Source organism: Mesocricetus auratus, unplaced genomic scaffold, assembly GCF_017639785.1.
Source record: "Mesocricetus auratus isolate SY011 unplaced genomic scaffold, BCM_Maur_2.0 Super-Scaffold_100676, whole genome shotgun sequence".
Classification (NCBI taxonomy): Eukaryota; Metazoa; Chordata; class Mammalia; order Rodentia; family Cricetidae; genus Mesocricetus; species Mesocricetus auratus.
Genome location: NW_024429266.1, coordinates 42,328,716 through 42,343,517, shown reverse-complemented (window position 1 = coordinate 42,343,517; position 14,802 = coordinate 42,328,716). Strand labels below are relative to the sequence as shown.

General features: G+C 34.6%; 1 non-coding gene across 1 annotated transcript; it reads left to right on the top strand.

Annotated features, from left to right (window-relative positions):
• The first annotated feature begins 9,655 nt into the window (after positions 1–9,655).
• On the top strand, positions 9,656–9,762 carry LOC121137296. The gene has a single exon (XR_005874558.1). It is a non-coding gene; the product is annotated as a U6 spliceosomal RNA (small nuclear RNA).
• The last annotated feature ends 5,040 nt before the right edge of the window (positions 9,763–14,802 follow it).

Genomic DNA, 14,802 nt, shown 5'->3' with positions numbered 1-14,802 from the left:
TATCAGGGAAGGACATTTAAGGTAGCCTCTCCACTATTGCTTAGTTTGCCAGCTGATGTCATCCTTGTATATTGCTAGAGATCTCACTGGTGCCAGACCTCTCTTCAAACCTTTATAAACACCTTCCATTATGGTATTTCTCATCCTATTCAACCCTATTCTTTCCCCAACTCAACCTTCTTGCTCTCACATGACTCCTCTCTCCTCCTCTTCTCCCCCTTCCTTTTTCACAGCTCCCACTACCTTCCCCACAGCTGGCAATCTGCTCAGGAGATCTTGCCTCATTCCTCTTCTCTGGAGTACCATCCATATCTCTCTTAGGTTCTTTCCTGTTCCTTAGAGTCTGTCAGTGGGGTTGTAGGCTGTGCCTGATCCATGGAAAATCCGTATATGAGTGAGTACATACCATGTTTGTCTTTTTGTGACTGCGTTACCTCACTGAGGATAGTTTCTCCTAGTACTGTCCATTTGCCTGAAAATGTCAAGATTCCATTGTTTCTTTTTCCCACTGAGTAGTACTCCATTGTGTAAATGTGCCACATTCTCTCTATCCACTCTTCAGTTGAGGAACACCTAGGTTGCTTCCAGGTTCTGGCTATTACAAATAATACTGCTATGAACATAATGGAACAGATGTCCTTGTTGCATGAATTTGCATCTGTTGGTTGTATGCCTAAGAGTAGAATTGCTGGGTCTTGTAATAGACTGATTCTATTTTCCTAAGGATTCTCTCCAAAGTGGCTGTACAAGTTGGCACTCCCACAAGCAGTGGAGGAGTGTTCCCCTCTCTCCATATCGTTCCCAGCAGGAAGTGATCTCCTGTAACAATTCATTCAAGGGTACCTCCCACTTTCTCTTCTAAGAGTTCAGTGTGGCTGGATTTATGTTGAGGTTTTTGATCCATTTGGGCTTAAGTTTTGTGCATGGTGATAGACATGGATCTATCTGCAGTCTTCTGAATGCCAATATCCTGTTGTGCCAGCACTATTTGTTGAAGATGCTTTCTTTTTTCCATTGCATAATTGTAGCTCCTTTGTCAAAAATCAAATATTCCTAGGTATGAGGGTTAAAGTCAGGATTTTCAATTCGATTCTATTGGTCTACCTGTCTATTTTTGTGCCAATACCAAGCTGCTTTCAGGACTATAACTTTATAATAGAACTTGAAGTCAGGGATGGTGATGCCTCCTGAAGTACCTTTATTGTACAAGGTTGTCTTTTGTTTTTCTCTATAAAGTTGATTATTGTTCTTTCAATGTCTGTTAACAATTTTGCAGGTATTTTGATGGGGATTGCATTTAATCTGTCAATTGCTTTTGGCAAGAATGTCATTTTTATTATGCTGATCCTACCAATCCAACAGCATGGGAGACATTTCCATTTTCTGGTATCTTCTTTAATTTCTTTCTTTAGAGACTCAAAGTTCTTGTTATATAGGTCTTTCACTTGTTTTGTTAGCATTATCCCCAGATATTTAACGCTGTGTCTGGCTATTGTAAAGGGGATGTTTCTCCGATTTCTTTCTCAGCCAATTTATCATGTGTATATAATAGAGCTACTGACTTTTTTGAGTTAACCTTGTATCCTGACACTTTGCTGAAGGTGTTTATCAGCACCTTGCAGAGTTTTTCACATCACTTACAAAAACTATCATATCATCTGCAAATGGTGAAGGTTTGACTTCTTCCTTTCCAATTTGTATCCCTTGACCTCCTGTTCTTGTCTTTTTTTCTAGCTAGAACTCCAAATAAATATTTCAGAGGTATGCAGAGAGTAGACAGCCTTGTCTTGCCCCTGATTTTAGAAGAATTGCATTGATTTTCTATTTAGTTTGATGTTAGCTGTTGGTTTACTGCATATTGCTTTTATTATGTTCAGGTATGTTCCTATTATCCCTCATCTCTCTAGGACCTAGAGATGCCCGATTTTTGTCAAAGGCTTTTTCAACATCTAGTGAGAAGATTATGTAGTTTTTCCTTTGCAGTTTGTTTATATGGTAGATTACATTGATAGATTTTCATATGCTGAACCATCCCTAGGAAATGAATCTTATTCTTAAGCATTTCAGAATTTCAGCTACATGTGATATCTGTAATTCTGGGGAGAAACACCACAACAACTGACTTTTATGCATTCCTGCATGAGCACCACTGTTCACAAGCAGCATGTTCATGCTATATATTATTCATATAATCAAACCTGCCAAATGTGAATAATATCATTTGTACATATGTATGATGTCCCTTAGCACTAAGAAGACCCTTGTTTTCTTAATGATTGTGCTTATTTTTTGAGAGTTTCATAGAATATATTTAAATTATATTCCTTCCTCTCACCAATGTCCTTCCACATCCTCTCACCCAACTTCAGATTCTTTCTCTTTCTAAAAAGGCAAAAGAACCAACAAACAAAAATCATGGAGTCTCCTGTATGTTGGCCACATGAGCATGAGGCAGCCCCTGGAGTGTGGTTGAGACACTGAAGGTCAATCAATAAAGGAAACTGATTTTTCCTCTGCCAGAAGCTTTCAGGTACAAATAGTTTCTTGACTAAACATAGGACGTTGCACCCACTTCACCTTCTCCTTGCTGATAATTTGTCTGTTCTGAAATTGATCATGGGGTGATATAGATTCTCCATTAAAAGGGGAGTACTCCAAAGTCTCTCACACTGGGTATATTTCACGTTGTGGTGCTAAGTGTTTAAAATCATGTACAGCAAAAATAAATAAATAAAAATAACTTCTTTGAGAAAAACTGATCTATGGGTAGCAAAATATATCATTAGAAGCCACATCAGGGATTTTTGTTTTGTTTTGTTTTTGTTTAATTTTGTTTGTTTTTTAAAACCTACTTTTGGTTTCTTTGTGTTGTTGTTTTCAGACTTGCTCTATAGACTATGCTGTCCTGGGACTAACAAAGATCCTCCTGCCTCTGCTTTTTGAGTGCTGGGCCACCACCACAGGGTAGTCCCATATTTTCAACCTCATTAATAGTGTAGGCCATGGGTTTCTTCAAGCACCCATTAAAACAAATTAAAAAAAACCTACCTGCTTAGTCTCACAGAATTCATGTCTCTATTGTATCATTGGGCATATCTTGTAAGAAGGTCACTATTGTAGCTCAATGTTCATATCTGGACAACATTGATGATTACTTATCTCCTCTTGTTGTGTTTGAAGTAAATTACAGCACCATAAAAACTACTCAGTAAAGATGAAGCTGAAAATATGCAACGGCTTGATTATTCCCTGATAGATGATGTAAATCTGTGCTATCTTCAGCAATATTGTATTACCATCAGACTGTGGAGGATAACTAATAATATAGGCAATAACCTGTGATGTTTGTTGGGGGAAGGGTCTATTTCAATCTTTGACTCAAAAAAGGATAACCATTCCCAGTCCTGGGAGTTTTATTTTCTAGACCATGATAGCCAGTTGGGATATGGTCTCTTCCACTGAAAGTTCTTTAATAAATGTCGATATTTCAAGAATCTATTAGCACACTAGATGTCCATATGTTTTTCAAAAGCCCTTTATTGTTATTGTTCCTCCCCATGTTGCCTCTTTAACCATGCCTCCTTCTCCCTCTTCATTTAAACATACTATTCCCCTCTAATTTTTCTTCCTTTATTAACATTATATACTATTTCACCTTCCTTGGAATATGTTGTCCTACCAGCTGACCCTTAGTAACTACCTAACTTCTATTGATATTCTAAATGAAATACACATATATAAAGCTTAAAAACTAACATACACATATGAAAGAACATACACAATATTTGCCTTTCTGCTTCTGGGTTACCTAACTCATGATTGCTATTTCTAGTTTCACTTAGTTACCTGAAAATTTAAGTTTTTCATTTCTCTTAGCAGCTAAATGATATTCCATTGTTTAATACAACCCATTTTAATTATTCTCTCATCAGCTGATAGACATCTAAGATGTTTCCAATTTCTGGCTTTTAGGAACAAGGTATCAATAAGCATCTTCACTAGCCTGTTCTGTCATGGATTTTATTGGCAGTAGCCATTATCAAAGGTGTAAAATTTCTCAAAGTATTTTTTTATTTGCATTCTTTTCAAGGCTAAAACTATTCACTTTTAAAAGTATTTATCATCCTGGGAAATTCTCAGTTTATTTGTATACCCATGTTTTAATGGGAGTATTTTTTACTTGATGTTCAGTTAATAATCTATATATTAATATTCTATCAGCTATATATTTGGCAAAGACTATTTTCAATTCTGCAGGCTGTAACTTTTCTCTGATGGTTGTATCCTTTTCTGTAAAGAGACATTTTAGCTTCATGAGGATCCGTTTATTTATTGTTAATCTTACTCCTTGTGCTATTGATGTTACATCTAGAAACTCATTTTCTGTGCTAGCGAGTTCAAGCCCATTTCCTACTTTCTATTCTATAATAATCAGGGTATGAGGTATCATGTTGAGGTCCTTGATCCATTTGTAGTTACTTTTTGGGTAAGGTGCCTGAACCCTCACTTCAATTTCTGGGTGCTCTCTTCTGTTTTTTTCAGTGCATATGATTCCTTATTACACTGACTAGACAGTCACTGAAGTTATCCCAAATTCCCACTTCTTTTTCTCAGCCTGTGGAAATGTATGTTTTTCTGAGACTTTTGCTTTGAGTTATGGGTTGACTGGCTAATTACCCAAATATCAGTCTTGACATCTTTAAAATTAAATTCTTGAGATTACTATTATGCAGGGAATACACCCTTGTACCACCTTTATTTATCTTGCTACTTGAAAACAATTTTCTTTCTTTTGGTTCTTTGGACACTTACGCTTATTATTCATTTGTAACTGCAGTCTTAATGTTTTATATAAACTTTTGTGACTCCCCTTACAATCAGAACACATTTGTTTCAATTATACAAATAAAACACGAGTTATTCACTGGATTCATTCAGTGAAGAATTTTTTTTATCATATGACAAAGTGTTTTATCTTGTCTTCAGTGCCAAAGGAAATATATTTAATTCTGCATTGGGAAGAAATCTTTGTACAGTTTGTAATTCTGAATATGACTGATAATTCTGAAATGCATTGCTACTTCAATGAGAAGACTAAGAAAAAATGAAAAGGACTTACCGTAAGTCAGTTATATTATATGAACAGTACTGAAACTAGTGGAAACCATTTATTACAAGGGAGAAAGAGTACAGTTAAAGAAATGACAACATGTAATGTGATAGTTTTTCTGGCCCATCTAGGGTCTGCCTGCCCTTCTATGCCCCAAAGAAACATGCAGATGCTATATTAGTTATAAATACTGTTGACCTTTGGCTAAAATTTATTATTTGGCAGCTCAGTCTTAATTATTCACCCATTTTCTAATAATCCATGTATTTCCTTGTGGCCTTATCTTACCGGAGAAAAGGTCCAGGCCTCTTACTCCATTGGTGTCTACATCGCATCTGCTCAGCATATCCACAAAGAAAGGAAGAGGGGGTAGAACGATTTCCTGCTTGTCCCTGCTTATATTCTGATTCTGCCTGATATGTCACTTCCTGCCTGAATCACATGGTGACTTCTCTTTACTTCAATTCCCAGAATCCTCTTGAACTGCTAGTATCACACTGAAAAACTGCTTTATATTGTAAAAATCAAGGTGAATGTATATAGTCATATAAAGTAGTTCCTAAAGTTGAACAGTAAAAAATTAATTTCATGTATGTCCATGTCACACTTAAAAAGTATACTAAATGAAAAGTCTGTGTTTACAGTGAACTTGTTTTGTAGATACCTTACAATGTTAAATTTCTAACCATTTTGTACAGAGTAGCCCTGTGATCTTATTATAAGCATTTATACTTACTAATAAATTCAGAGAACTCCAATGCTGTTAGATCAAAAGTTATCTTTCTAGGGAGTCAAGTTTTAGGTGACTTATCATCTTAATTTTTATTTTGAATTAGGTAATATTTAGTGTCTAAATAGTATGACGAGTGGGTCTACCTATCTGAATTTTGTAATCACCTGCTTTCTATAGATATAGTCTGTTATAAATAATTTTAAAGTTTCAATCTTTTACTTTTAAAGTTTTAGCACTATTGGACAGTTGAGATTTAGTCAAATCAAATAACTATATTATATAAATTATAAATGCTCAATCAATACCTCAGGTTTGTTATTAACTAGCTCTTACAACTTATCCCATTTCTATTAATCTATGTGCTAACCCAATGCTCATGGCTTTTACTTCTATCCCTTTTTGTGTAACTGACTCATTCTCCATCTGGCAGGTGACTACTACTGACACGCTTATATCATCACTTTCAGTTTGTCTTTCCCACTGAACTTTATCCTATTCAGCTATTGGCCAGTCAGATTGTTTGTTAGATCAGTCATAGCAACATGTATTCACACAGTGTGCAGAATGACTATTCCATAGCATTCAGACATCCCCACCCCCAAAGAAGGTAATTTTAAAGGTATATGAATGGTGTTGTTTGCATTCAAAATTAAGTAGCTTTGTGCAAAATACTCTATGAGAGTTGCTTTGAGAGCATAAGAATCACTCTTATCACCAAAAGTAACTGAATTCCCCAGCAATTTGTATAAGATGAGAAAATGGTCCCAAACTCCACAGACCAATGAAAATTTTGATTTCAGTCTTGTGCAATAGAACAGAGTAATCAGACAGCCTATGTCTGAATTCTTGACTTAAGCAAGCTGTGACATACTGTTAATTGTGTATTATCAAATAGAGTTGTGATAATCTGAAAGTTTTAACCTTAACTGTATACATTAGTATCTATCACATCTCAGCTTCTTTTGACTTGCATGTACTTTATGTTAACTATAAAGGTAAATTGATACAAAATTCACCAGAATGATATTATATAATTAAAATAATAAACTAATTGTCTATATAATACCCAATTTGATGAACCTGAAAATACACACATAAACAAATGACAGTATACAGACTGAGGGAAATAAATTTATATATTTAGGAAAATGTATACATGTAACAAACTTAAAGTAAAAGAGACCATAAAATTGAAAACAAGAGCAAAGGTAGAATACATTGGAAACTTTGAGCGAGGAAAAGAAAGAGAAAATGATATTAGTATAAAAATAAACTCCCAAAACAAAAAATAATGAAGAATAAATGTTTTAAACAAAAAAATAGCTTCTCTGGATCTGTGGATTATAAGATGATAATCATTTGCTGTATGTCTAAAATCTATACATGAATAAGTACATACCATGTTTTCTTTTTCTGACTGGGTTACTTCAATTAGGACAGTTTCTTCTAGGTCCATCCATTTGTCTGCGAATTTCAAGATTCTATTTTTTCCACTTAGTAATACTCCATTGTGTAAATGTACCATATTTTCGTTATACTTTCTTCAGTTGAGGGGCATCTATGTTGCTTCCAGTTTCTGGCTATTACAAATAATGTTACTATCAACATAGTTGAACAGATGTGCTTGCAGTAAAAATGGCAATCTTGCCAAAAGCAATCTAAAGATTCAAAAAGTCAGTGCTCATAATTCCTGTGTCTTTCTAACCCTGTGTCCTCCAATTTTTGTGTTACTAGCAATCCTCTTAGTCCAGTAAGTGTTGCCATATGCACATGGGTTTAGGGTTGTCTACTGGAACATGTGCAAACATCTAGCTGCCCACCCCTGCAACCACCAATGGCTAATGAATCTCCTGCTACTGCTGGAGCATTTGTGGTTCCTCCCTCAACAATGTTGGAATTCTGACTGGTTTTTTTTTTTTCTTGTTATGGTGGCCTTGTGCAGGGAACCATTAGAGCTGTGTTGATAAATTTAGTAGCAATGTTAGGTCAGGAAGGTTGCTTTCATAACTCTATTTCCTTTCTGCTGATTATAATTGTGTGTGTGTGTGTGTGTGTGTGTGCGTGTGTGTGTGTGTGTAGGCGTGGGTGCTCACGCACATGTATGTGTGTGTTTGCTTTTAAAACAATAGATCTCTGTGTTTTGATTAAGTATACAAATAATAATTATTGTATTCTAGATAATATATTTATGAAATACATACATCTTGCTCTAGATAGGCATGGCCATAGTATGTGGGATGCTAAGGTACTTTTAAATAGTTTAGAAAACATTCAATCATTTCTGCATCCTGACATCCTAGAAATAATTTAAAGTGAATGTCTAACCTATTTCTAAGTTGAGTTTGTGTGTCTAATGGCTTTCTGGTAATATTTTAAGGGGGTTTAAAAATTAAAGCATTTAAATTTTTATGGAATGCTGTTTATATATTAAATACCTCAACAGTTGATGTGATTAAACCAGAGTCTACAAATTAATCCCATGAGAAGAAATCCTTTGAACATCTGTGAAATTCTTTTTCAATTATTTTTAATTTTAGTTAAAATTTCATCAAGGCATCTTGAGAGTCCCTATTTGTTCTCTTGTAACAGTACTATTGTCCTTTCAGACTACATGTCTATGCTGTAATTTTCATCTGACTGTTAATCACTTTCATATTGAGATGTCAGGATACATCAAAATTAACTTATGTCTGAAACAAAATTCAATCTTCACATTAAATGTACAATCCTCTTTGGGATCAATGGCATGGTTCTCATAATTATGAATGCTCAAATATGTTTTGCATAGAAATTGTCATTATTTGTGTATTTTATGTACTTCCTTCCAGTGTACAGAAAACTTGCACATATGCTAGTGAATGCATGTATACTCACAGTTTTCCAATTCACCTATTATTTTGAGTAACCGAATTCTTCAGTGATGGTAAAACTTTATAAAACCTTTTGAGTTTTCAGTAGTTAACAAATGAATTTACTAGGAGTTAAGATGATCTTTATATTGTTTTCCTCAAATAAAATCAAGAATTATCATATAATTAATATTCAATGTTTTGATACAATGTCTTAATTACCTTTGTCAATAATATTTTATTCACTTATTATTAATTTGTGATAACCTTGCTTTGCTCTTTTATGTTTGTATCATATATTTGAACTTATATTTCAAAACTTACCATTTAAACTAAAATGAAAAGCAAGATACTGCTAGATCCTCAGCCCTTCTGAATTATTAGCTAAGTTATTTTGAGATGAATTTCACCAACTTCCTCAGGTTGTTCTTGAACACATTTTAGCCAAGGCAGACTATATACTCTACATTTTCATGTCTTACTTTCCTTAGTATCCTGAATTACAGACCTGTGACATCAAGGCCATATATAAAATACATCGTAAAATGTACAAACAAATGGATTGAGATGTGTTTAGATACAATGTAACATTATTCAGGCATAAAAAGAATAAAGAAATTATCTTATTTACAGGAAAATAGTTGGAATTAGAGAACAATTACCTAAGCTAAAGGAGGATAAAACTAATTCATGCTATCATTCAATTTTACAAAATTATAAGTTGATATCTTAGGATAGAATGTAATAAAAATCAAAAGACATAAGGAAAAACAAGTAGAATGTGAAATATAGGCATGATAACTAATGAATATCAAAATACATATAAAGCAGAATTTCACATACTTTAATATAAGATTATGCTAATCCAAAGCAAGGTCGTATTTTATTCAAAACATAATAATTAGACTAATATGACAGTGTCCAATGCAAGGAACTGTTTGAGGAGATACAAATATGAATTCTGTGCTCACTTTGGCAGCACATAAAGTAAAATTAGAACCATACAGAGTACATTAAAATGGCCCCTGTACAAGGATGACATGCAAATTCATGAAACGTTCAATATTTTTAAAAATCAACCAACCAATGGAAGGAAGTGATTCAAACAGTGCAAGGCTTGAAAGTTGAAATAGAGACAATAAAAAAACACAGTCTTAGGGAATGTTGGAATTACAAAGGCTGGGTATATGATCAGGAAATACAGATGCAATCATAATCTACAGAATACAAGAGATTCAAGAGAGAATCTAGGAGTTGAAGAAATAGATTCATTGACCAAAGAGAAATTTTATTTTTCTTTTGTTTTTTTTTTCTTTTGAGACTGAATTTCTGTATTGTTTTGGAGGCTTTCCTGGAACTCACTCTGTAGACCAGACTAGCCTCGAACTCACAGAGATCCACCTGCCTCTGGCTCCCGAGTGATAGAATTCAAGGTATGTACCACCAATGCCCAGCTGACCAAAGAAAATCTTAAACCCAGCAAATTCCTCACACAAAATATCCAAGAAATATGGGACACAGAGAAAAGACCAAATCTAAGAATAATAGGTATAGAGGAGTGTAAAGACACCCACCTCAAAGGGGCAGAAAACATATTCAACAAAATCATAGAAAACTTTCCCAACCTAAAGAAAGATATGCCAATGAAAGTACAATATGCTTACAGAACACCAAATAGAGTGGACCACAAAGAAAAAAACCCTTAACACATAATAATAAAACCCCAAACACACAAAATAAGAATATTAAGCAGTGGAAAAAAAGAATATCAGCAATGGAAAAAAGCCAAGTAACATATAAAGACAAACCTATCAGAATTACACCTGATTTGTCCATGGAAACTCTGAAAGCCAGAAGGTCCTGGATACATATTCTACCAACACTAAGAAACCACAGATGCTAGTCCAGACAACTATACCCAGGAAAGCTTTCAATCACTATGAATGGAGAAACAAGATATTTCATGACAAAATAAGATTTAAAAAACACATATCCACTAATCCAGCACTACAGAAAGTACTGGAAGGAAAATTCCAACCCAAGGATCATAATCACACTCACAAAAAAAAGGCAATAGATAATCCCACTATACCAAACAACAAAAGAAAAAATGCAAGAAGGACGAATACAGACACAATACAACCATCACCAACAAATTCAAAAAACAAAAGTTGACAGTCAATGGTCATTAATATCCATAAATATCAATGGTCTTAACTCACCTATAAAAAAGACACAGGCTAACAGACTGGATACGAAGAAAGAATCCATTCTTCTACTGCATGCAAGAAACACACCTCAACTTCAAAGGCAGTTGTTACCTCAGAAGGGTTGGGAAAAGATTCTCTAATCAAATGGACACAAGAAACAAGCTAGTATAGCTATCACAATATCTAACAAATCACATTTCAAACTAAAATAAATCAAAAGAGATGAAGAAGGTAATTTCAAATTCATCACAGAAAAAAAAATCCATCAGGATGATTTCTCAATTCTAAACATCTATCCACCAAATACAAAGTCACCCACATTTTTAAAAGAAACATTACTAAAACTCAGACATGAAACTTCACACACTTATAGTAGGAGACTTCAACACCCCACTGTCACCACTAGACAAGACCACCAAACAGAAACTTAAGAAAGAAACAAAGGACCTAACAGAAGTTACAAAACAATTGGTTTAACATACATCTATAGAACATTCCATCCAAACACAAAAGAATATATGTTTTTCTCAGTGCTGCATGGAAGCTTACCTAAAATCGACCACATACTCAGCAGCATACCAAACCTCAACAGATACAAAAATTTGGAATACCCTCCTATATCTTATCAGACCACAATGCATTAAAGTTAGAATTACAAAAGAATACAAACTATGCAAACCCTAAAAACACATGGAAATTGAGCAATGTGCAATTGCACTATTCCTGGATCAAGGAAGAAATAAAGAAAGGAAACAAAGACTTCCTAAAATTCAATGAAGATGCAGACACAACATACCCAGACTTACATGGAACCCTTTGAAAGCAGTGCTAAGAGTAAAGTTCATAGCAATAAGTTCACACTAGAGAATTAACAGTACACCTGAAAGTTCTAGAACAAAAGCAAGCAAACTTACCCAGGAGGCGTAGATATCAGGAAATAATCAAACTGAGGGCAGGAATAAATAAAGTAGAAATAAAGAAAACAATACAAGGAATCAATGAAATAAAGAGATGGTTCTTCAAAAAAATAAAAAAGGCAGAGAAACCTTTATCAAAACTAACAAAAAGTCAGAGAGAACATGTAAATTAACAGAATCAGAAATGAAAAGGGAGACATAACAATGTACACTGTGGAAATCCAAAGAATCAGTTTGAAAACCTGGACTCCAAAAAATTTAAAATTTAAAACAAAAGGACATTGTTTTCTGGATAGATATCACTTTTCAAAATTAAATCAAGAACACATAAACAATTTAAATAAACATAACCCTTAATAAAATAGAAGGAGTCATCAAAATACTCCCAACCAAAACAAACAAAAAACACAGGGTCAGATGGTTTCAGTGCAGAATTCTACCAGAAATTGAAAGAAGACTTAACACCAATACTCCTCAAATACTTCCACACAATATAAGCAAAAGGGTCATTGCCAAACTCTTTTTATGATGCTACAATTACCTTGGTACCCAAGCCACACAAATACCCAATTAAGAAAGAGAACTACAGACAAACAGCCCTCATAAACGTTGATACAACAATACTCAATAAAATACTGGCAAATCAAATCCAAAAACACATCACAAAAATCATCCACCATGATCAAGTAGGCTTCATCCCAGAGATGCAGGGATGGTTCAACATATAAAAAGACATCAATGTAATCCACCATCTAAACAAACTGAAAAAGAAAACTACATGATCATCTCACTAGATGCTGAAAAAATCAAACATCCCTTCATGAAAAGGGTCTTGGAGAGACCAAGGATAACAGGAACATACCTAAACATAATAAATGCAATATACAGCAAACAGGCAACATCTGACTAAATGGAGACAAACTCAGCACAATTTCGCTAAAGTCAGGAACAACACAAGGTTGTCCACTCTCCATATTTCTTCAGTATTGTACTAGTATAGATAGATCAGTACTAGATAGATCAGTAAGACAAAAAAAAAAGACATCAAGGAGATAAAGATTGGAAAGAAAGAAGTCAAACTTTGACTATACGCAGATGATATGATAGTTTACCCAAGTGACTAGAAAAATTCTGCGAGGAAACTCCTACAGCTGATAAACACCTTCAGCAAAGTGGCAGGATAAAAGTTACAAAACTATCAGTAGCTCTTCTATGTACTGATGATAAAAGGGCTGAGAAAGAAATCAGAGAAATAATACCGTTTAAAATAGTCACACAAACATAAAATAACTCGGGGTAACGCTTATCAAACATTTGAAAGACATGTATAACAAATACTTTGAGTTTTTAAAGAAATAATCAAAGAAGATACCAGAAAATGCTCTTCAATAGATCAACATAGTAAAAAAGATAATCTTGCCAAAAGGAATGTACTGATTCAGTGCAATCTCCATCAAAATCCCAGCCCAATTATTCACAGAAATTGAAAGAACCTACTCAAGTTAATATGGAAAAACACAGTAACTAGGATAGCCAAAACAACCCTGTACAATAAAAGAACTTCTGGAGGTATCACCATTCCTGCAAACTCTAGTTTAGTGGTATAGTTTTGAAAACAGCTTGGTACTGGCAAAAAATAGACAGGTAGATCAATGGAATCCAATTGAAAACCCTGATGTCAACCCACATACCTATAAGCACCTAATTATTGACAAAGAAGTTAAGATTATTCATTAGAAAAAGGAACCCATCTTCAACAAATGGTACTAGAATAACTGGATGCTGACATGTAGAAGATTGCAGATAGATCCTTATATATCCCCATGCACAAAACTTAAGTCCAAATGGATCAAAGACCTCAACATAAACCCAGCCACACTAAACCTCTTAAAAGAGAAATTTGGAGGTACACTTGAACTTATTGTTTCATGAAACTACTTCGTGAATATAACACCACTAGCAAAGACACTTAGATCTACAATTAATAAATGGGGTCTCCTGAAAATGAGAAACTTCTGTAAGGCACAGGATACAGACAACAAGACAAAATGTTATCCCAAAGAATGTGTAAACATCTTCAACAACCCCATATGTGACAGAGAGCTGATTTCCAAAATATAAAAAGAACTCACGCTAGTCACCTAAACCCCCGAATAATTAAATTAAAAGGTGGGGTACAGAACTAAGTAGAGAATTCTAAATAGAGGCATCTAAAATAGTTGAAAGACAACTAAGAAAAGATTTAACTTCCTTAGTCATTAGGGAAATGCAAATCAAAACAACTCTGAGATACCATCTTGCTCCTGGCAGAATGGCTAAAATCGGGAACACCAAATACAGTTTATGCTGGAGAGGATGTGGAGAAATGCAAACATTCCTCCATTGCTGATGGGAGTACAAACTTCTGCAACCAGTTTGGAAAGCTGTATAGTGGTTACTCAGGAAAATAGTAATCACTCTATCACAAGATCCAGAAATTCCACTCTTAGGCATATACCCAGAAAATGCACATTCATACAACATGGACATCTATTCAACTACGTTCATAGAAGCATTATTTGTAATAGCCAGAATCTGGAAGCAACCTAGGTGCCCATTTGCACACTGGAGAAAAAAACAAAAGAACCCGACAGGCAAATTTATAGAAGTAGAAGAAAACATCCTGAGTGAGGTAACTCACTCAAAAAAAAAAAAAAAAAAGCCGGGCAGTGGTGGGGCACGCCTTTAATCCCAGCACTCGGGAGGCAGAGGCAGGTGGATCTCTGTGAGTTCGAGGCAGGGCTGGATCGATAGCCTCCGAAACAATACAGAGAAACCCTGTCTCGTAAAAACCAAAAAAAAAAAAAAAAGACAAACATGGTATGTACTCACTCATATATGGATATTAGAGATAGAACAAAGGATTGCCAGTCTACAATTCACACTGCTAGAGCAGCTATGAAACAAGAAGGACCCTAAGAGAGATATGTGTTTCCTTGGAGAA